Source organism: Diadema antillarum, unplaced genomic scaffold (assembly GCF_040938485.1).
Source record: "Diadema antillarum isolate AM-2024a unplaced genomic scaffold, OU_Dant_1.0 seq00001039_RagTag, whole genome shotgun sequence".
In the NCBI taxonomy this organism is placed as follows: Eukaryota; Metazoa; Echinodermata; class Echinoidea; order Diadematoida; family Diadematidae; genus Diadema; species Diadema antillarum.
This window is the reverse complement of record NW_027271870.1, coordinates 1232947-1255852: the sequence shown is the minus strand read 5'-3', so window position 1 is coordinate 1255852 and position 22906 is coordinate 1232947. Positions and strand designations below refer to the sequence as shown.

Genomic DNA, 22906 nt, shown 5'->3' with positions numbered 1-22906 from the left:
TTCCCCTCATGCAGGAGCCCAACTCACAACTGATTTCCATAAAATTCATCTGTAGCACCCGTCGCAGCCAGCACCCATCGCAGTCTGACTGCCATTGCTTTGTTACATATAAAATCTGTTATACGAAATCTGCCTCACTTCTGCAACTTCTCTGATAAATGCACCGCAAAAATATCTCGTGTAATCACTGACCACTGGTGGTACATTATGATGTCCAGTGTCATCATCTTAATAGCTGGCCACACATTTCTTCACAAAAAGAACCAAAAATCTTGATAATGCTGACCAAATAAGGCCTACTGCTGCCTTGAGATATGATAGGCAATGTTCAAAACGAGATGTACTAGTATCCTCTCTTTCCATCTTTCAGCCATAACTAGTCAAAAGAGATATGGAAGGGTAATGTAAGGGGGCCCATAAATGCACCCCTCCAAGAAAGGGGGGGGGGGGGGGTTGAGGGGGCAAGAAAATGAGCTGCATGTAAGCAGAGGTGTCGTGCAAAGAGTCTTGGGTACAAATCGGAAACAGAACCGAGTGCAATTCCGCAGGGATCACATTTCGCATGCACCTCCCGGCCAGCTTTAGTCCACTTTCGCCCGCTGACTGACACAGAGTAATACCTCTACCTCTCTACTTAGCGATTTACCTTTCTTCTCCCCTCTTGTCTCTTCGCATCCATCTTCCCATCTCTCTTTCTCTTTTATTCCTATCTCCCCCTCTCTCTTCTTCTCCTCCTCCTCCTCCTCTCGTGCCAAGTGCAGAGGCAGATTAATAAGAGGCAACGGGACAGGTGCGAAATACACCCCGGGAAACGGCGAGAAGAAGAAAAATAAGATGCTCCCCCATCACGGCGTGAACTTTAATCAGCATTAGCCCACTAACTAGATTGGTGCATATCGAATGCCTGCGTATAGGCCTAGTCTGCCTTGGCTCAATACGGGCATAATTTGGCGAGCAAGCTGCATACCCAGATTTCAAACAGCCCGAGGAAGAAAACAGATATTATGGATTTTTCTCTGTCTGTCTCTCCCTTCTTCCTCTCTTTTTTTATCACCATCTCTCTGTCTTTTTCCGTGCTACCTCCCTCATCCCCCCCCCCCCTTCACGGATGGTACACTACAGAAATGTGCTGGCTACATAATAGGATGCTAGCTCTCTCTGCGTCTCTCGCTGAATGTAAAAACGCGCGAGTATAAATGCCAAATACACTCCTATACGCTGCGCCAGGCAACAGCTCCAATTCAGGCAAGAACAAGAGGAACACACGGCGACGAGACACAAATCGTTGCTACCTCTCCTCTGCGCTGCTGCACTACCGAGGTGGCTGGATCACGGCAGTGTGTGATGCCTATGTCTATGCATGAAATGAATCCCGTTCTAAGGAATCGGCATCCATAATACCTAATGAATTCAGGAGTACAGCAGATCCGAAGGCAAAAGGTGAAGGTCACGTGTTAGAGTCATGTATTTGTATCACAGTGAAGAGTCACAGAGTGGCTTATTAGTGAAGAGGATGAGCAAAAATTAAGGTAGCAATTTTGTCATGCCACTTTAATACTCAGATGGATGGGCGAGTTCTCATTTCAAAAGCTGTCATTTTTTTTTTTTTTTGTGAGCTGCATAAGAGAGATTGATATTCAAAGCTCTACACCCCCCCCCCCCCCTCCCCAACACAGACATACACATAAACAGCCTATTAGAAGTGAAATCTAATTGCAGGATTTGACAAATGTTGGCAGAAAATAATGATGCCCCTTGAGTAGATTACAGTTCTCATCATCCAGCGCTGTTTGAACCAATGTACCATTAAACAAGACTGTACTTAGTTATAGCACTATTGACATTTTGGCTGTACCTGTACAACTGTTATACTAGGGAGGTGGTCTTCCCACCTCCCTGGTTATGCTTATACCGAGAGGTCTTAAAATGGAGTGAAAACCAAAGAAAGTGTCGTGATGTTGCCGTTCACAGTAAAACAAGATGTTGCCGTCACTTGACTGCAACATCACTTGCATAATATTCCTCACTCATTTTAAAATGATGAAATGGAATTTATAAATTAAATATCATTATTGCTATTTCTTTTTATACTACAGAAGAAGATTGTGAAATATTATTGTTATTCTTTTCTACTACAGTACAGAGGAAGATTGAACCGTGAAATCAATTTCTGCAAGAAATCATATTTGGTCTTGTCTGTGTACAGAACAGAGGGACATTTAATTAGAAATGTGAATTTTACTGCTCTTAGTCTGATTAGGTTTGAAATCTTGTTGTGTGACGGGCTCAATTGTCATTTCAGATTATAAAGCACCTTTGATCTGCTTCAAGGCACTCAACATTTTGCCTGCATTTTTATATAGTATAGGCCTATAGTATATGATACATAGGCTTATATCCACGTCACTGACAATTTTTTTTTTTTTTTACTGAAGTCTGAAATGGTTGTGGCATGACTGGGCCAAAGATCATGAATGGGGAGAAAGGGTGATTCCTCCTAATTAATCACACCTCTCCCTCTCTCTTGAACACTGGCTTGGCAAAGGGCAAAGGAATAGCACCAGTAGGGGGAGAAAAAGGGGGGGGGGTGCTCGACTGTGAACGTCATCCATGCCTGAGTACCCGGATCCTGACACACAGCTGCAGTTCCCTGTCCACAGTGGCCTAGGCTATTGTCCTTCCCTAATCTACTGCACAATTGATTTCCCAACCATCCTGAGTTTTCTCTCAATTCCCCCTCTCTCCCCCACCCCCTCTTTTGAAATGCTTCATTACTCTAAGCACCAACTCATTCCTCACTCAGCTCTCCTTGTACTACCACTAGTTCTATTCCTTCCTCAGTTCACCCTCTTTTGCCCTTCCATTATCTCCTCCCCCCCCCCCCCATTTTTTTTCTTCTTCTTGGGCATTCCATCAGAGTAGAGACAGAGTGCTTGTTAACAATGAGGGCAGACCCCCTTTTCACAACACCCATTGTGGACGGCACTAAAGGGCTCCTTTCATGGCCAACAGCCCAACAAAGGTGGGCTCAGCTGAGGGGTGCGAAAGACGATCAAACGGCACAAAGGGCTCCCCCCTGAGGGAGAATGCGCAATAAACTGGCTTCACACAATGGGGCTTTACACTCCTCCATAGAGGAACGAACACAGGAAGAGATGGGACATTGGTAGGTAAAGGCGAAAGGGGGGGGGGGGGGGGGGGTTGGTGTAATGAAGTGGGGTTAAGTCTGTGTGAATTGATTTCAGTGGAAAGCACATTATGAAGTACATGTACATGGTATTGTCTGGGATAGCATAGAATAGGGGATTGGCAAGAGAAGGATGAAAAAAAAGCAACAACTAGAATGTATGGAAGGGGCACTGTTTTGGTTGCATCTGTGAATCAGATGTTGTCATTAGCCTAATAAAATCATCTAATCTACACTTGCATCTGCGTCACTGTCACGTTGATCCAATCGTGTAACAAATATATCTACATCCAGGAAGAAGGTATAATCTCTTGTATAGGTCCTACACAGTAATATCATCTTCACATCAATATTTCATGGTGTTTGAACCTAAAAACTACACACTCAAATCACATCATATGCAGTGGCACTGATGGCATTATAAACAATGCATTTTTTTAGAGCCATTGACAATAACATGGTGACCACTCTGTGTCCATCATTTCATGACACTACGATATAGGCATACTCCTTAAATTATTTAACAGGTTTTTCCAAGCCTAGTCTTCACACAGATCTCCAGTTCTGGTGGTTTATGTATAGACCTATTAAGTGTTTATTATATCAATTATCATGACACTGTTTTTTACACTTTGATACTGCCATTTCGTTCGCTTTTTGTTTTGTCTTGTTTTGTTTATCCTTGCACAACCGACAACAAAGCAAAACTTTAGTCTGGTTGCAATGAATGACTCAAGGCTGCATGCAAGTGCAGCTCTGGTCTGTCACATGCTTTCATTCTTGTTGTCATCGTTATCATCACATCATTCTGTTCATCTCCCAGAAACTTCTCCTTTTTGTTGTGCTTTTTTTTCCCCCTCCAGCCTACTTGGGAGATGTGTGCATCACTTCTCCCCCAAGGCACATTTCACATGGCTGCCGTGCACCAGCACCGAGAGAGGATGTGAAGCAGAGATGCACCGGCCCCAAAAAAACAGAGTGCGGTGACTGCACCGACGCGGCGGGGAAGGAGCTGTGCCGTAGAGCCACCCGCTGGACGGCGTGGGTCCCTCATAATCACTTTCCTGGCATTCGGCAAATTGAATTTGACGACAGTTGTGCGCGGGCGCTCTCCCCTCTCTCTCCCCGACACTTGCCAAAATCATATTAAGCGAGGATGGATTACGGCACGGTGTTTGTGCAACCCCCGCCATGATGTGTGTGGGCCGACCCCTTAACACACAGCACCTCGGCGGGACAGGGGGATGGGCAGACACATACGGACCGGTGCTACCACAAACAGGGAGGAAAGAAATTGGATGGATTAGACATTGTTTTTGCGAAGCTGCCCCCCTCCAAACCTGAAAGCTAAGAAGGGGGAAGGTGGTAGAGAGGAATATGATTATAATTGGTGGATGTGAAGTTGGTGCCTGGCGCGACATGAAAACACAAAAGGTGTCTATGATGACAGCTTTTGGAAGAGTTTAGCACAGGTGCAGATGATCCTGGAGGGTCCTCCACTCTAAAGAACCCAAGCTTGGGAAGATGCAGCACTGGAGCAGTGGGCTAGCTGGCAAGTGATGAGGAATTGCGGCCAAAAATAGTGGCCGCCCTGGTACGCGAAACGCATGCAGGGGAACGAGCACAGTCCCCAGCACATTATGCAGCACATAGTCGACATTGACAGGGCCCGACATGCATTCCACAGCTCTGGCACTGGCACAAAGAACTCCCCATAGCTGGAAAGCCTCCTCTGTGGCTAATAGCCATCCAATGTCAGGGATATATCAATGAGTGATGGATAGCACTAGAGACAACTCCCATGACAGGCTGTCCAAAGTGACAAGTCCGAGGCGAGTAATGATCACACATATCACCCAACATCTATCAACTCAGTCAAACATTCATACAGTAAATGTATCAATATCCAACTTAATAAATGACAGATCTCACTTGCCCAGCGAACGACATCCTTTCTTAGTATTACAAATTGCCTTGATTTCAAACCAGTATTATTATAAAGATGATTACCTCCTTCCCTTCCTCCCCAATATTTAAAAAAACAAACACATACTGTACAATACAATACTACTATGTAACTTACAGCAGCATAACAGTAGTGAGCCCTGCCCTGCCATACAAATAAGCATGACATGATAGAAAAACTGATGATTCTAGGTAGAAAACAATATATCTCAAATACTGCAAACAGTCCAATCAGTGAAACACTTTCTCATGACTGAAAGACTGTTAAATTCTCTCAAATTGTATTTCATTTTTTTTCTTAAGCCAGATTCTTGGGCCAAATTTACATATAACTTGATGTGGTTATCCTTCTTGTTTTCATACTATAGATCACGAGGATCGTATCACATGTACAGTTCTTGCTTTTTTCGCTCACAAAAAGTAAATTGCATCGGCACAAAGTTTTGTTGTGGCATCAAATGCAACTACCCATTTCAAACCCTGCCTCTTGGCATGAGATACTTGAGTTCAGGAAGACTATTTCTTATTCTTTTGTCCTTCATGTGCTTCTCTCAACCTCGCTGAATGAGATAAACATTTCCGTTCTTCCCTTGGAAAATTGAGAATGAAACTTGTGCCATGCCCCTGGCTGGACACTTCTGGAAAGTTTGCCAATGTCTGAGGGGAATGTAAAAATGCGATTGGTGTACTTTCCCCAAAGGTGAACAAAGACTGCTGACAAATTCCGACAGGAAAATTTGCCAAAATCCTGTTACAAATGTGCGAAGAATGAAGCGACCTTGCATTGTGAATGTAGCAAAAGCCCCTGGATCATCCATCCTATTCAGGAAATCTGGCGAGATGAAGCAAAGTTGTGATTTGGCAACTGAGCACAAAAGTCTAAATGAGCTCGCCGTGATTATGATAAATGCTGGACGACTGCCATCGCAGAAGCAACACTTCAACGGAATCTCCTTGGGAGTTATTGTGTTTCCATTTGAGTTACATCCTCCATTGTACTTTTGCGCTAATCAGAAATGTGCAACTTGTTTTGATGTGCAAACAAGTGACGTCTGCGCACTGTGAATGTGCATCTCACATACTACCACAGACATAGAACAAGCACACATACCCTTACTGTCCTTGGCAACTAATTATTAAGTTGCAATTCTGATGACACCATGCACAGCCTTGAGTATTTAAACGAGGCAGACTGGCCCCATTTTATCTAAAGAAGTCACCCTCGGAATTGCAGCTTACATTGTTTGATCAGTTCAAAGCAACCTTCCATACATGTAGCGGACTGCTTACAAACTGCAACATCCATGAATGCAACAGAGCCATGTAAACATGGAAGAACATTACCAGCTACTCTACTGTTTTAATGCTGCCACTACAGGATGTCCTACAATGTTTTTCTTTCACTTTCAAGAGATTACATGCAGTTCACTGGAGGTTAATCACTGCCACAGTGCAGGAATCAAACTGCACGACGCCCTCACACGTGCACCGCATGCAAAATGGTGTTTCAGGAATACAGGCACAGCCTCCTCATAGCAATCCAAACTCTCTTTGATGTTGGTTCACGGCTACTGCCATTGCCAATCATCTGAGAACCAATCAAGGATGACAATGATATGATGGATGGGTTGCCTAGCAACTGATCTCATCGCGCATGGGGAACGAGTGCGGCCGGTCACGAGTGATGCCCAACTCAACACTCACCACGCAAAACTGATGCAGACAACATTTGACACTGAGGAATAACAAGGGCTCTGGTTACCTAGCAACTAACGTCAGACACACCAGCAGAGTAGACTAATAAGACATCACCTTCAAAAAATAAAAATCACAGAAAGAAACTATGCCAGACACAGAAGGAATGAGGGCCAACGAAATGGCATCACACTTCACAGGTTACCTAGCGACCTAAAAACCCTGCCACAGTTCAAATGAGAACAAACACAATGATTTCGCACTACAAGCAAGTTTGCTAACCAGCTGATTGAGACATGTCTGGAACAAAGACTACGGCTCATTCTCGTGCATGAACTTAATGAAAGTGGAGAGTGTCATTAATTAGACAAAAACTGAAGACAGTCTCTCCTCTGCCCCCATTCAAAGATAAAAATTAACCCTCACTTCCTCCAACTTTCTAGGAGACAAAGCCCTACCTGTGTACACTTGTCTTGTGTATGCAGGATTTGAACCATGGCCACACCCTCAATTGCCTCATATTCATCTTATATGTCATTCAGAATAACTATGATGGAATTCTAAGGGTTAAAAATCATCATCAAATTTCAACTTAATTTTAAATTACACTGCAAACAGAAAACCATTGCCAAAAACCTTTGGAAGAAATCACAATTGTTTTGGACTGAAAAACAAAGCACAGTAACACGCATCAATTGCATACCCATACAATGTGTGTGTGTTTTTAAACTGAGGTGCAGATATCAACATCTCATTTTCATCAATTTCTATATTATAGATGTGTTGGCTGAAAAACGATAAGTCCACTCATCACAAGAATTAGACGACCTACCAGGAGAGAGGTCGCCTGCTTACAGAGACCCCAGGTGTGAACTATGCCGCCTCGCTGCCGCATACCAACCCTGTAACACAACACCCCTCCCTACTGCGCACGCACAACGCTACCCACCAAATTTTCACCTCCGCACCAGCCCCCAACTACAGATCAAAACTCAATTTCAGACGCACATGATGTGCTGCTGCTTCACTTATTAGCTGGCATACATAGCCCAGATTGTACCAATCTATTTCTTTTTCCTTTTCCTTTGTTTTGCCCTGGAATGGTATAGAGGCATGGAGTTGTCAACAACACCCTCTGGCCATACAGAGAAGAGAGTGGGGAAAAAGATAATGAAGCTAAATGTAAACGTAAAAATGGGAATAAACCCAGCGTGCCAGAAAATTTGGGAATAAACTTGAGGCACGAGAAACAATTTTTGCACATTAGGCAGCCTGCTCGCCTGTATCAATACCGGCCATGATGTTTGCCCACTGCGACTCGCACCAACGTACGCGTTCCCGTACGCGGTCGCAAGCGGCCGACCGGGCACAGGAGTAATTCGGAGCATTATGCATCGATCATTAGACTTGCCACTCCTGATAAGGGAAGGGATCACAGAAGAAGGAAGCGTCCAGATGATGCGCTCCGTCACCATCAGCCACTGGTTCTCATTTTGGCCGAGAGGAAGTTTTTCGGCACAGACAGAGGCAGGCTGAGAAAGGCCCAAGCACATGATAGAAGCAGCAAGGCATAATTTGCTTGAAGCAGGAAAAGGTACTTGGAATTTGAGACCCAGTTTGATGGCTGGCAATAAATTTTATATTGCAGAAGATTATAGTCCGAAGATCATGGCTCAACAAATGGCTTATTTATAACTGGCTAAGGACAAATTTTCTGCACTGTGCGCATCCCATCTGTGAGCACAAATTTACAATCTATGCAAGGACTCTGCATCAATAAATTTATGTGATAACTTTCCTGAGCTGAGCATGGGGGGGGGGGGGGGGCAAAATTTGGCAAATGCCTAGATACACAGGTTGGTTTTACTTTTGAATGTTTTTTTTTTTTTTCATTTGTGCAGTTCTACTTTCAATCAGCCACACATTTATTTGGTGGGGAAAAAAAGGCTGGGAACGATTTGCTCACTGTATTTGACAAAAATGAAAACAAGGACTTATAAATATAATGTCAGCCGGGCACATTCTTAGGTAACTAAGGACATTCATACTCGCAAATCTCGAACCAAGTCTTTCTGGAGCACCAGGATTCTTTCTCCCCTCTAACTTCGAACAATGATGCCTCAAGCATACGTCTTCCTTTGGTGTGCTGAGTTAAGCTTGCCCCACATTCGATCCCCGAGGTGAATCTGAACGAAATCTCCCGCAAATCGATTTTGCTGCTGGTTCCAGAATGTAATTCAAACCCCCCAATCCAATAAAGGTACCTAGAAATATTTGGGTTATATACGGAGGATAGCAACTATTTATATTCCATACATGCTAAAAGACCCCAAATGGACCCCATCACCCTTATGAATTAAGAGGAAGGTATGATGTAACCAGCACTAGCTCACATGCCGATCCCTATTGTGTTTATGACACATAAGCCCTCAATCCTTTCCGAGCCCTACTCTGCCTGTACGTAGAAGTGTCGCTTCTCCTCCCAACACATTTCTTAATTGGCACTAATCACAGCACATCAGTTTTACGGGGATTATCCCTTTACTCCGCCCTTCTTTAATCTAATTAGAGTTGTTTTCCCTGCCCCTGATCCCCTTCGACTGGCAGCATGCCATGTGCACATTCAAACTACTTGACTGATTGACGAGCAGACGAAACTTGGGGGGGGGGGGGCAACGCTCTGCCTCATGCTATGTCTGGGCAAGTTAAAGAGAAAATAAAACAAAAACAGCTTCAAATTGAATTGAGGCGCTGGAAAGAGCACTGACCTTTTCTAGCAATGTTCAACATGACAATCTGACTCAACTTCTCTTCCCCAAGTCTTTTTTCCAATGCAGACTGTGATAACTGTAGCAGTTTGTAGGAAAGACACTGTCTTTCAGACATTTAGGGCTATGCATTGTGGTTTTATCTGGTGATCTGAAAATTAGGTTTTTGGCAGAAGAAAAGTGAGCATGTAATGGTGGGGGGGGGGGGGGCAGCGGAGATCACTTTTGTTACCATGCCTAACACTGACACAGAGAGCTATGAGAAAACACGTGAAAAGGTGCATGTTACTTCATAGGTTATGCTGACCATCTTTCTTTTCCCTTGACTGACACATACACCAAGAGGGCTAAATGACAATGGGGGGGGGGGGGGGAGGAGGGTTACTACATGTAGCATAAAAATGACCCTTTGAACTGACCACATAAATGATAAGAGAGTACAAGTACATATAAATGTTGAATATGTTGATAGAGTTAGATTACCAGCTTGACTATCTTTTCCCAAATAGATGAATAGACAAATAAATATCAACTGATAATAGCAGTGTCTTTTTTTCCTATTCCTCATCTCCTTCCAGACCCCCCCCCCCTTTTCCTCCTCTTCTTCCTATTCTTCTAAAATGTTGCTTATTTGGGCAACAAAATTGTTTACTTGCCATGCTTGTGAGTGGGTAAACAGTGCTCTCAAATTACTTCGCTTTGAGATCCTGATGCTGTTTTAAAAAGCCTTATATGGAACAACTTCCTAAAAATAAAGACTTTGAGAGCTGTTTGGTGGATCGATCTGAATGGTGGCGATTAGATGTCTGAAAAAAGAAGAAACAAACCTGATATACGATAGGATATTAGCATCTTGAAAACTGCAGCATGACTTGGGATTTATTCTCTGTTTTGACATAGCCATCAAACAACAGTTCTGGTAGTCATTCGTTAGAGAACAAGAACTTCATTTCAATACTCCAATGTAGTCCAGTAATTTTCAAACATTCACACACAAACATAAACACAGCTTTTGCAAGGAATTCTTCTCTTTAGGTGGTTTGAATAATGCAACTGAGAATGCCGCACTGGAAAATTGTGATTAGCAATAAACATTGCGAACTCTTCTTGGGGCTAGTGTACAAAAATAGCTTTTTAAACCTGTTATCTCTCTGGCGTAGCATCTTCTTCGTTTTGTCAGCTTTTAGGGGGGGGGCAGTGGCTGGGGAACAGAGGGGTGAGAAGGGGGTGTTGTTTGTGAAGAGAAAAGGAGAAAAAGGCCTATTCATGCCTCATATTTGACATCTGGCACTGATCAAAGCCTTGCTTTAATTACGACTGCGCTCTCCTTCAATGGGCGGATTGACAGGGCTCACTCATTTGCCATTCATTAAAGGCAACTACCCCTCCGTCCGTCTTGTGTACACAGCCCTGCTTTGCTTTGCCTCCTCTCGGAGCAGCTCCTGCATGAAAGGGGGGAGGCCAGAGACGAAGATAAGACGATGAGCAAGGAGAGAGCACGGCAGGACAAAAATAAAAGGCTGTACTTCAAACACCTCTTCCTTGCTTGCCAATAGAAGTAGCGATGTTTGCACACTTCCAAATGTTACTTTCCAACCAAGTGCTATAGGATGCTTCATGCTTGCGAACAATGCTCTTTCTCTCATCTTTCGCTCGTGCCATAAATAGTCCTGCATCCTCTCTCTGCCACCGTGTTTTCCCTTCAAATTTTTATCCAATCGTTCTTGAGTGAGCTCCCCCCTGTCTGCCCCCTCTTCCCACTCCCGGATCCATCTCCTTTATGCTGAGTAATTCAGACAAGCGGGAAGAGACAGCCTTGCCCACACGACAAACTCACAAGTTCTTCTGTGTGAGTTTCGCATCGAAAGTTGCACCTCGGCGAAGGGGGCAGCCAGAACTGCAAGCGAGGAACGGAACGATGAACCATGACAGTACACACAGAAGCGTGATCTTCGCCCGATTCCCGAGTTTGTACTCACTCCCGCACTGTTTGCCTCCAACCCAGTGGCAGCAAACACTGTATGGATGAAATTTCAGATGTGATCCCTACCCCATCCCCCCATCCCTCCCCCAACGCCTTCTTCATTTTTCTGTTTTTACTACTGCAGGAGTTATAGTGTATGGACACAGCATTTTGTTCTGAACTGTCCATTCATTTTATACTGTAGCGCTACTTTAATACTTGTAACCTCAACTGAGAATGTGGTGAGAAGTAACAAAATTGGTTGTATATCAATACAATACTGTATGTTAAGTTATTACAGCCCTTTATGACATAAATGTCCACTATATCTACCACATGATTTCTATTTTTTATAACTTAAATAAGTTTATGCATGTTAATACTATCAACAAGAGCTTACAAATTACCCCAACAATGTGAGATGCAGAGAAAAAAAATGACAGAAACCATAATTTGCCATACCTCAAAAGAGACCTTCATCATCCAAAGCAAGATTTCCCCATTTTTCATGAACTGTTTGGGGTAAGCCTACATGGTTAAATCTGCTTTACGGCCAGGCTGTAATCTGCGCATGGGACCCAATGCATCCCACACCAATATCTCTAGCTCAAAAGATCAGTAGAGTAACAACTAGGTGCAGAGATACCTGATATTATAGCTAATATCTGGCAGAGCAACCTCTTTCCGTTGGTCTCAATGGAACAAATTTCTCTGTTTTTCTTTTTTAGGTGATCCGAGTATCCTTCGGATCACCTTCTGTATCTGTACTGATTCTTTCTTTATTTCTCCTCAAAAGTTGTGCAGAGGTTAGCTCAGAAAGTGCATTGCCTATCAATGTCAAACTCATACCATATATGTATCATGTCCCAAAGACGGCAGATCAAGTAATATCATAGTGATCAGTCGACCTTGACGTTACTATGACGTCATTATATGAAAACACATTTTCATTCATATCTCATTAATGGAATGGAATTTTGCAATGAAATTTACGTCACATACATTTCAAGTTATGCGCATTCTACTCACATTCTCAAAATTCATCTATATCTTAAAACGTGCGCGTACGCGCGCGTTGAAATATTTGTATGCTCAAATCGAGCTCAAATTTTTTTTGCACACGTTTCAGACCATTTGGAGCATTTTTTGAAAAATTGAAAAAATTGGACGGACGCGTACGCGCGCGCTCATATACGCACGCACAGCTCATATGCAATAGAAATTTCCCGTTTTTTCACACTTATCGGCTGCCTGAAATGTCAAGAAATATTTCTACCAAGTTTCAAGTCAATCCGACTCAATATGACGTCATACGGGCCCGTCAAAGTTGAAATTCCGCGCGCGCGTCAATGGCGATATACAGTGCAACGATGCCAAAAAAAACGCCAATTTTAAATCCGATTTTACTCGTCAGGATGGACGGTGACCCTCCATTTTCTGTACATATTTTGAAAGCTGATGAGTTGTACATGTCATTTCATGGGGTGGCAATGCTGACAAAATGATTAAAAGATATCAAATTTCTTAATAAAGTAAAAAAAGTAAATTTTCAAAATGACGTCATCAAATTTCAAGTTCACTCGAGCGTATCTCACTTATCCTTTGCCAATTTACACCCAAATTTCAGTATGTTGTAGCTTATTTAATGATCTTTCATTAATAGAATAACAACATTTTGATTGGAGGACAGTATCACCTCGTAAAAATGGATTGAAAGTAATATTGTCAAATTTGACCAGTTTACGTGTTATCTCTATGGGAGAGCAGTTTTTCTGGCAGTGAAAATTGACATGACTCTCTTTTTCGAGCACTAGCTCACTTATGCTTCGGTGAATTTCTCCTAGATTTTAGTATGTTGTAGCTGAGACTTTGGGCTATCGTAAGTGTGCCCTCCATTTTTTCATACGATGTCGGCATCACGTCGAAAAACTTGGTTGAAAATGTCACGAGGCTTCGATGCAGCGTCATTTTGCTTAATACACAGGGCCTATGGAGAATGAAATAGGTCATTGCGTAGCGCATCCGACTCGTAATCCTAAGGTCCCTGGTTCGAGGCTCACTCCTGCCAATATTTTTTTTAATTTCTTAAAACACTTTTTTTCTTCTTTTTCTTTAGTTAATCTTAATCTCCCTTTCCTTACTTTATCTTTTTCTGATTTTTTTATGCTTCTCCTTCAAATTTCTATAAAATAACATATTTTTCTTTATTTTTCTTTCTTTCTACTACTTTCTGTGCAATAGATGAACCACAACAATGGCTATCAATCCCATATTTTGCACATGTTTAGTTCATGTCACGTGAATTATTTCATAAAATAACAACTACTTGATCGGACACCATCTTGGGTATGTAAAATAGGGTCAAAGGTCATAAGTGTTTCACCCTGTATCTTAGTGAATACATGTCCTATCTTTCCCATATTTTGCACACGCAAAGACCATGTTACAAGGATCATTTCACAAAATAACCACTTTTTACTCAGATGCCATCTTGTCGTTGCAAATTGAGTTCAAAGGTCATTCATATGTACTTCTTTTTGTATCTTCGTTATGACGTGTTATCTCTATGGGAGGGAATTTTCTTTAATGTGAAAATTGACATGATTGTCTTTATCGAGCACTAGCTCACTTACCCTTCGGTGAATTTCTCCCAGATTTTAATATGTTGTAGCTGAGACTTTGCGCTATCGTTTTATTTCCTTTGTTTTTTCATACGATGTCGGGATTACGATAAAAAATTGGTTGAAATTAAAGCTTATCTTCTATGTATTGAGATATTTCTTTCTTTCTGCAACTCTCTTTGCAATAACTCAAGAAAAACACGCCCTATCACCCCCATATTTTGCACATGTTTAGTTCATGTCTCGTACATTATTTCATAAAATAACAACTACTAGATCAGACAACATCTTGGGTATGTAAATTAGGGTCAAAGGTCATAAATGTTTCATCTTGTATCTTGGCGAATACCTGTCCTATCTTTGCCATATTTTTCACACGTATAGACGATGTCGCGAGAATCATTTCACAAAATAACCACTATTTCATCAGATGCAATCTTGGGAGTGCAAAGGTGGGTCAAAGGTCATATGTATTCATTGCTGTATCTTCGTTATTCAGTGTATACAGAATTTGGTACCAAAGATGGCAGATATGACTCCCTTTTCTAAATGAGAATGCAAACATCACACGGCCAATGTCTCTAAACACAGATGAAACTTGTATGGTCATGCCTATTGCGATCAGGACTCGAATCATTGATAAAAAAAAAAAATCGGATCACCTTAATTTGTCAGTGATGACAAATTACAATCTCTAGTTTTTTCAGGTTGTTTTTCTTTTTGCTAGTGATATGTCAAGGTATCTGATATGATAAGCAAAATATGCAAATCCCAGGGTCCCTCTTCATAATAACTTTCCTCAGTATTCCCTACTTCCAATACTACAGTCTACGTTTTACTACAACAGATCATCATCCTTGCAAAAGGTCTTCACAACAGACCCTGTCTCCTTCACAATTTTCATGGCAGGATACTGGCTGTTGAATGCCAGTGTGTCGCTAAAACAATCAGCTTCATCACATCAGCAATGATAGCACACTTGTTGTGACTCCATCTCACTGACTTTGTCGTCGAGTGCTTATCGCAGAGAACATTGAAAAAAAAAAAGAAGTTATTCCCCCATTCACATGCCACACACACAATCACATATTAGAATTCTCTTTCTGACACCGGACTATAAAACTGCCAATAAAAATGAAGGAGAGGAAGAGGAAACATTAGTTATCATAAAAGAGGGATGATAAAAACACACACACACACACACACACACATACACCAGAGCAGGAGAATTTTGAGGAAGGTCATAATGTTGATGTTAGGGGAGTTATTGGAGTGTGAAATTTGTGTACACTTATTCCACAATACCCCAGTCTCAACGGTCCTAAACAGATTGCATTGTGTCCATCAATGGAACAAAAACTGCAAAAATTCCTCCCTCTTCACAGCCACAAAAGTTAGCTCTGCCGTCAATGGTCCAACAATAGCCACAGCTTCGGAACTGACAAAGAATTATCTCCGCGGCGCAGCTGGTGGTATAAACAGCAGGAAACGATGGCTGAGAAAAATGACATTGTTTTCCGCTCCTTTCCCCGCTCATTGGGAAAGTCACGGAGGCGTGGAGGAATATTAATCTCCACTTTTTGTTTCGCTCGATATGCAATTTACGGACGATAACTCTCATTACGATGCCGTGATTTATTTCCGGTTGTTGATGCATTCCTGTTGTGGTTTGACCACCCAAGCGACACTCTTGTTTTATCCATCATAAATTCCGCTCGGCGGCTCCTACGGTTGTACACATATGATGGGCAACACTACTTGTAAACAAACAACGCACAGGTGGAAAAGGCTTTCTTTTGTTTTCATGTGAAATGACTTCTTTACCCTCCTGCTATGAGCACTGCCCATTACATTTGTGTTTTCAAACAAATGTTAATCAAATCTAGGTGTTTATTCTATTTGGTAATTGCAGGACACTGTGACCAGGTTGCTGTCCTCAGTGAAAATAAGACAAGACAGAAAACCATGTTTTGGCACACATCACTTTTTCCTGTCCAAGTCCCACAAAACGATCAAAATGAATTGATCAGAGAAAAGATCCTATCTTCATCGATATCCAATTTTTCAGGCTGATGTCAACCTAGTAACATCAGAAAATGGAGAAAGGGCAGGAATGCCTACTCCAGGCTTACGCCTCCTGCTAAAAAACCCAATAAAATGCTTCAATTCCTTATAAGAACAAATATACCACAACACCAAAGCCCCTTCCCCCATGTCAAAAATATTTTATCAAATTTACTGGCAAAATGGAGTATGCTGATAATTCTACACTTCAAGTTCCATGACAAGAAGAGCCATCGAATGACCTGAAAAGCCGTTTTCTGATGCTTGATTCTTTGTCACTGTTATGTTTTTCAGAGCAAACGAAGAGAAGTACTGCATGATACAAGTACAGCACGGTATGGGCCAGGCAAAGTATAAAGGATACATAGAACAGGAGAGGGAGAGAGGATGAGGGGGGAGAGAGAGATACTTAATATCTAAAGTAGTACTGAAGCCTGCATTAAATGGCCACAAACACACTGCGAACGTGACCCAACCTGGTGCAGCCAGCATACAGGCATGGAGCTGCCGGGAGGCAAGGCTGCGCTCAGCGGGGTGTAAGCCTATTTAGCACTTCTCAGCTGTGAAAAATGCAGGGAGGAGAGGTGAGTTGCTCCAATTTTTGGCCAGCACCCATACATGCCACCTTTGTTGGGAAGTGTTGGGGCTGCGCATTGATTACGTCGATCAAGACTGTGATAACCTTGGCCACAGCAGAATGGGACGAAAAAAGGGAGGGAATTACTCTTCTACAGCGGAAAAGGCGGTGAGATAGAGAGAGAGCGAGAGAGAGAGAGAGGGAGAGGTAAGCACATCACGAAAGTCAATCCACAATATAGCCCCTTTTTTTCTTGTTCAGGGGGAGGTGGGGAACTGCAAAATTTACGACCACATACATACATAATTGAGTGACGTTTGGATCTCCCGATTACACATACACAATTGTCAATGTCACAAGCATAGGGAATGAGCCAACACAACCTAGCATCCAGCCAGACATGCATTTGTTCTGCTCATATTTGCTGGATATATTGCTTGTGTATAGCATGCTTCAAGGTGCTTCAACAGTCCCTGCCTCCCCCCAGCATCTCTCTTTTGCTCTCCCCCCTTCTCTCTCTCATTCTCTCTCCCCCATCCCCCCCCCCCCCCCTCCACCTCTCTATATCTCGATCTCATGTTTGGCACAAAATGTGGAAGTACTCTACATAGCAAGCACACCATTCTTACTTACTGTTGTACAAGACACATTTATGTCTAACTTGGAATGATAACAATTGTACATCTTACACACATCTCTCTACCCCCTCTCGCCAAGCGCTGGCCCTAAGCGCCTGCTAGGTCGCAATATCACACCTACACGGCCCGCACACACACACACACACACACACACACAGACACATGCAGACCGTGCATATCTCCCAATCCGCGCATTTTTTGCGGCGGTAACGCAGACAAATGTTCTCACTCTCCCTCCCGCGCATAATCAATTCGATCTTGCCACATTTGTCAGGGCAAAGCTATCAATTTCCACTGATGGAAGCCTTTCGCCCGGGACTGGGTAGCGATGAGCTCCTTTTCTGCCAGCATTCCCCCCACAGCACTGAATTCTCCCACGCAAGACATTTCTTCGCTCTCCTTTCTCCCTATCTATCTCTCCCTAGCTGTCTCTCTCTCTCCCTCTTGCTTTTCCTTCCTTGTTCGTAACATTTTGTCTGCGCTCCCCTCCTAGCCCCATTCGGTAATGTCAGACTGTGGATATGGATGACAGGCCTGCATACAGGGAGGGAAGACATGACTACAAGCTGCCACCATTGTTTCCGTGCCACCACATGACCGCAAAAGGTGACATCAATTGTTATCCAACACCCCAGATCAAAAAGAAAATGTAGCTTGGTAAACTATTGTGCACACATAACATCTCCATATGCTTTCAATGAAAGGATGAAGCAGTTCTTAAGTATTTCAGTTGTTTCCAAAGGTAAGCAAATCAAAGCAAATAGCTTCTTTTTATTTTTATTTTTGAATGCATAATTTCATTTCTTGAAATATCCACTTTGGATAGTTTACCTCAGATTTTCCTGAACTCAGATAGCTTCAACATTGATTTATGACTTATCTTAGAATCATATCATTGATTAAATTTCGAATAGCCCAATTTTGCCTGATAGTCATTTAGTCGAGGACTGAAATTGTATACATCCCAAATAATGTGCTGGAACCAATGTGTCACACATTTGTAACAATGATCCCTACCCATTAGTCTGCGTGGGAATTCGGAGGAGACATTTGTGATAAGAAAGATGGCCAACTTCCGTCAGAGGAAGGGAGCTTTGGGATCTAGTGATGCATGCGTGTATCAGAAACAGGATATTTGGTCTCAACGCCTACAAGGCGCTCTTTCCACTTCAGAGATAAAAGTCTCCAAAATAACCCTCACACCCCATGTGTGCAATGTCATCGTGGCAATGTAACCCTGCACCTACTTTCGAGATCAAACCGCAGAATGTGTGAACATGGTAATAATGCCAGAATGCATTAGAATCAGTCTCTCTATGATTTCATTATGAGAGGGTACGATGCATTTATGATCCCCTTGATTTTCTCTCCAGCGCTGTCTTCACTAACATCTCTTTCAACCTCAGACAATTATATATTGTGAATGATTACTGATCACATTATTACAAGGTTTGCACCTTTGACAATGGCATATGCCTACTTCCTGTTGTATTTACGATGAAAAAAAAAAAGCCAAATATCACAATAACCAATATTGGTGTCATCATTCGTCATGATCAGCCAGCTTTATATAATCAACAGCATGATAAATAGCAATTACAATATTGGTAACAATAATTCCTGCTGTGGCTATCAATGATGTCAGCATGATATTCAGTACCGAGTGGCGACACAATGAATTCATATCTTGTATATCCCACTCGCATACACACACACACATACACTGTAGGCCTACACATTCACACTAAGCATGAGTGCCAGAACCCCCCCCCCCCTTACAAATGAACACTCCCTCTCTCCTTTCCTTCCTCCTTCGCTCCCCCCTGCGCTTTTGTTCGTTCCCTCTCTTCTCTCTCGCTGCTCGCTCATCCACACTGGCTGAGCTGACAGGCCTGCCAGTCTCGCAGTCAATAATAAATTGATTGCAACCAGAGCTTTTGCACCTGACCCTATAGTGGCCTGTGATGTGCAGATAAAAATATTACGTCCATTGATCAGCCCGTGCGTGTAAAAACAATCACAACACAAGGCTAAGATGGGACCCCCAAAGAGGATCATTATCATGTGGTGTGAGTGGGGTTTTATGACATGCATGCATGTACACGTACTCGCTGGGTTGCATTTGGGAGGGACAGCAAAGACGGATAAAATAAAACTCTTCAAAAACCCGCTGCACAATCATAAAGAAACAACTCTGATCTGTGAACTGTTGACATTTCATGTATAATCCTATCAAGTCAAGTTTATCAAAAAGTATTAAAAAACAGATAATTCTAAAGATGGAAGATAGCTAGACACAGCAGATCAGGTTACTAAGCAGCGACTCCACAGCAACATGACAGACTTAGCATACACACACAAAAAAAAAACAAAAAAAAAAAACAGACGAACGGGAAAAGACAGATAACAATAAAGGGGATTAATCAATTACGGTTCTCTCATTTCGTCTTGTCTGACGCTGTCTCTGCGCATGACATCAGAGTTGGTGCGATTTTCACGGAGTCCTAAGAGAGCGAGTCCAAGGCTGGTTAAGACATGACAGATTGCACCGACACTTGTTTGTTCATAATGAATGAAGCTAATCAAGAAGCACTTGTCTCCTCAAGTCTACTCAAATAATCAAAACACATGGAGTGGCTGAACTTAAAAAATAAAAAGGAACAAAATCAGTTTTGAAAACTGTGGGGCAGTTCAATAGCACTTAAATTGAAATACTATGCCAAGGTGCTCTATGAACACACATACACACAAGCTGTGAATTCAGTTTAAATAGTGAGACTATTGTGCACAAGTCAATACTACTCGAGCATTTTTTTTTTTTTGGGGGGGGGGGGGGCGTGCATTAGCCTTCACTTTCTGTCCAAGTGTCTAAAACCTGCTGAAGTTCACCACCTTGGTTTACCTGTGGCAAGGAATGCTCAAAACTGTCTACCCACTCACAACACCATTGTTACCGACTGTACCCAACTTGAGCATATCACTGACACCAATGAGTGTATGGAAAAGAATACCAAGTCTTGTTTGGACCAAATTTTATATCACAGAGGCAGAAAACAAGTGAAAGCACATGATATGTACATATCATAGGTCCATTCATTTCCCAAACCTGCCTGTGGTGTGAATGCACAATCCTCATTGCGTCTCTGCTGTGCATGCATAACCCACGTTTGCCACCTCAAAGCGGCACGATCCAGCGCCTAAGTCATTACAAGACACTTAGCACCCGAAGTTCATCTGGGGAGATCATAATTAGCGCTACCAATTAGGTCTTCGAGACATCACAGGAATTAGGACCATTTATCACACTCGCTGAGTCATTAGTCTGCGGTCAAGGCAATTTATCACCAGAATTGGCGATTTGGGTGATGTTCCCCACAGACACGCATATACACATTAAAGGCAACATGAGTTGCGGCTTCCCCCGGATAAAAGGAATCCTGCCGAAACTGACGATGTCAAAGACGAACGCACCAAACACCATCCTCTACCTGGCCGTGAAAATACAAATACATGGTACATTTCACCGCACATTCCCCATTATGTAGTAGTAAGATATTGGCAGATCATCTCAATACATCATCATTTCTCTGTGTGTCTGTGTTTTACATCATGAGATGATGTACTGTAGCTCTGGTGAGCTTGATTCTGCAAGTCGCATCGGCAGATTCCCTTCAGAAATGTTGCGATTCATTTCCATGGCTACAACTGTACATACATAGTACACTTTGGCACATGGATTGGATAGGATGTTTGCTGAAGAAAACATACACAGCAAACACATTTTCATCATACTGTGCAAAAAATCTACAGTGCAAAGAAAAAAAAACACCAGTGGAAAAGCACAAATCAAAACACTTCACATATACATATAGCGTTCCATTGACAGTATGCCTCTACCAGACTTATTTGTTGTGACAGTTTTTTTGCAAGGAAACAGAAAAACAACATGTAACTGCACGACACTATGGGTACAAAGACAAAATATCACAATCTCTCTATTTTCCCTGCTGTCCATCCCCCCCCCCCTTGTGTAAAATTCCTTGCAGTCAAGAGGAACGTAACGTCATCAGTTAAGGAATGCACGAGCAATTGAAAAGACAGATTAGAGCTATGTCAAAACACCAAAACAACGGCTAATCTCTCCATACCAAACTAATCCTTCACTGATTTTACCTTTTTTTTTTTCTGACATGTGGTACGCACACTCACACACAAATCCAGCCCGAATTCCTTTCTGAGAAAAGCACCATGACAGTTTTCCTGTAAGCCACCCTACATCAGTGTGATTAATCATACCTCCATAATGTACAATCTGCCAGCATTCTAGCTAGAGATTGAAAAAAAAAAATAAACCTAACCAAAAATCGGAAATGGACAGAAACACACCAATTGTCAATCTAAAAAGGCAGCATTCGCCATTTCCAATACCGAGCATTGACCCCAAAATGTACTTTCCCTCAGCAAGCCCCCCCCCCCCTTTCCTGTACACAGCTTTGCCCCCATGCAACACACGTAATTAGCTAGCAATCAAAGACCCTTAACCAGGAAATGATAGAGCATTCGCCAATCATTTAATTTCCAAATCCGCGCTACACCGGTGTCGCCGATCAATACCCAACGATCCACTGTGGCGGGTGCACCTAACTAATGCAGGAGAAATGTGCTAATTGGATTGGGAGGAAATAAGCACTTTGCGTGCTGCCTTTCGGATTGTCAGTCACGCAGTGTGATGGGTGGAAGCAAAGTGGTCGTGTGCGCACCTCGCTTTTTTACCGGCAACACAAATTCGCGCATCAATTAACAAGGACTGCCTAATGCCGTCAGGAGAACATTCTGCAATAACTGCGATGCAAAGTAATGAGAGAGTAACATATGGGGCCATCTTGCCATGAAAACAGGGGGAATTAGATAGTTGTTTCTAGATACCAATGTCAAACCAAAAATATACCTTTATAAAAATCATAACAGAAGTGATCAAACCGTATTCTTCTCTAAAGTTCACTTGATATGAGGAATCATCCATGCAAGCAAAGCTTTGATACAAAAATTTATATCCTGTAACTGAATGCCGATATATCATGATTTGATCCATCAAACACAAAAATTTATCTCTTATAAATAAAATCCCACATCCATATTTCCTGTTCATGTGGTTGAAGCAAGCTCTCATACACTCTTCACAGGATTTTCAGATTCATGCAATCATATCGAAGTGCACAATATGAAAATTAGCATCTCATATTCAACCCTTTGAAGAAAAATTATTCACTTAAATTATAAGTTCACTGTTCCCAGGAAAACATTGTTACCAAAATTCTATAATACCATGGGCTTACGAAAGGCTACCAAATCAGATGAATGCACCAGCTATCTTCCAAGATAATTCTTATTTATGTAGATAAAATCTTCAGCTTTCACTTATAAATGT

General features: G+C 42.3%; 1 protein-coding gene across 1 annotated transcript in view; it reads right to left on the bottom strand.

The window, feature by feature from the left end:
* The window catches only part of LOC139742939 (uncharacterized), a 97667-nt gene that overhangs the window by 63696 nt on the left and 11065 nt on the right, over positions 1–22906 (bottom strand). The gene's annotated exons all lie outside the window — the stretch shown is intronic.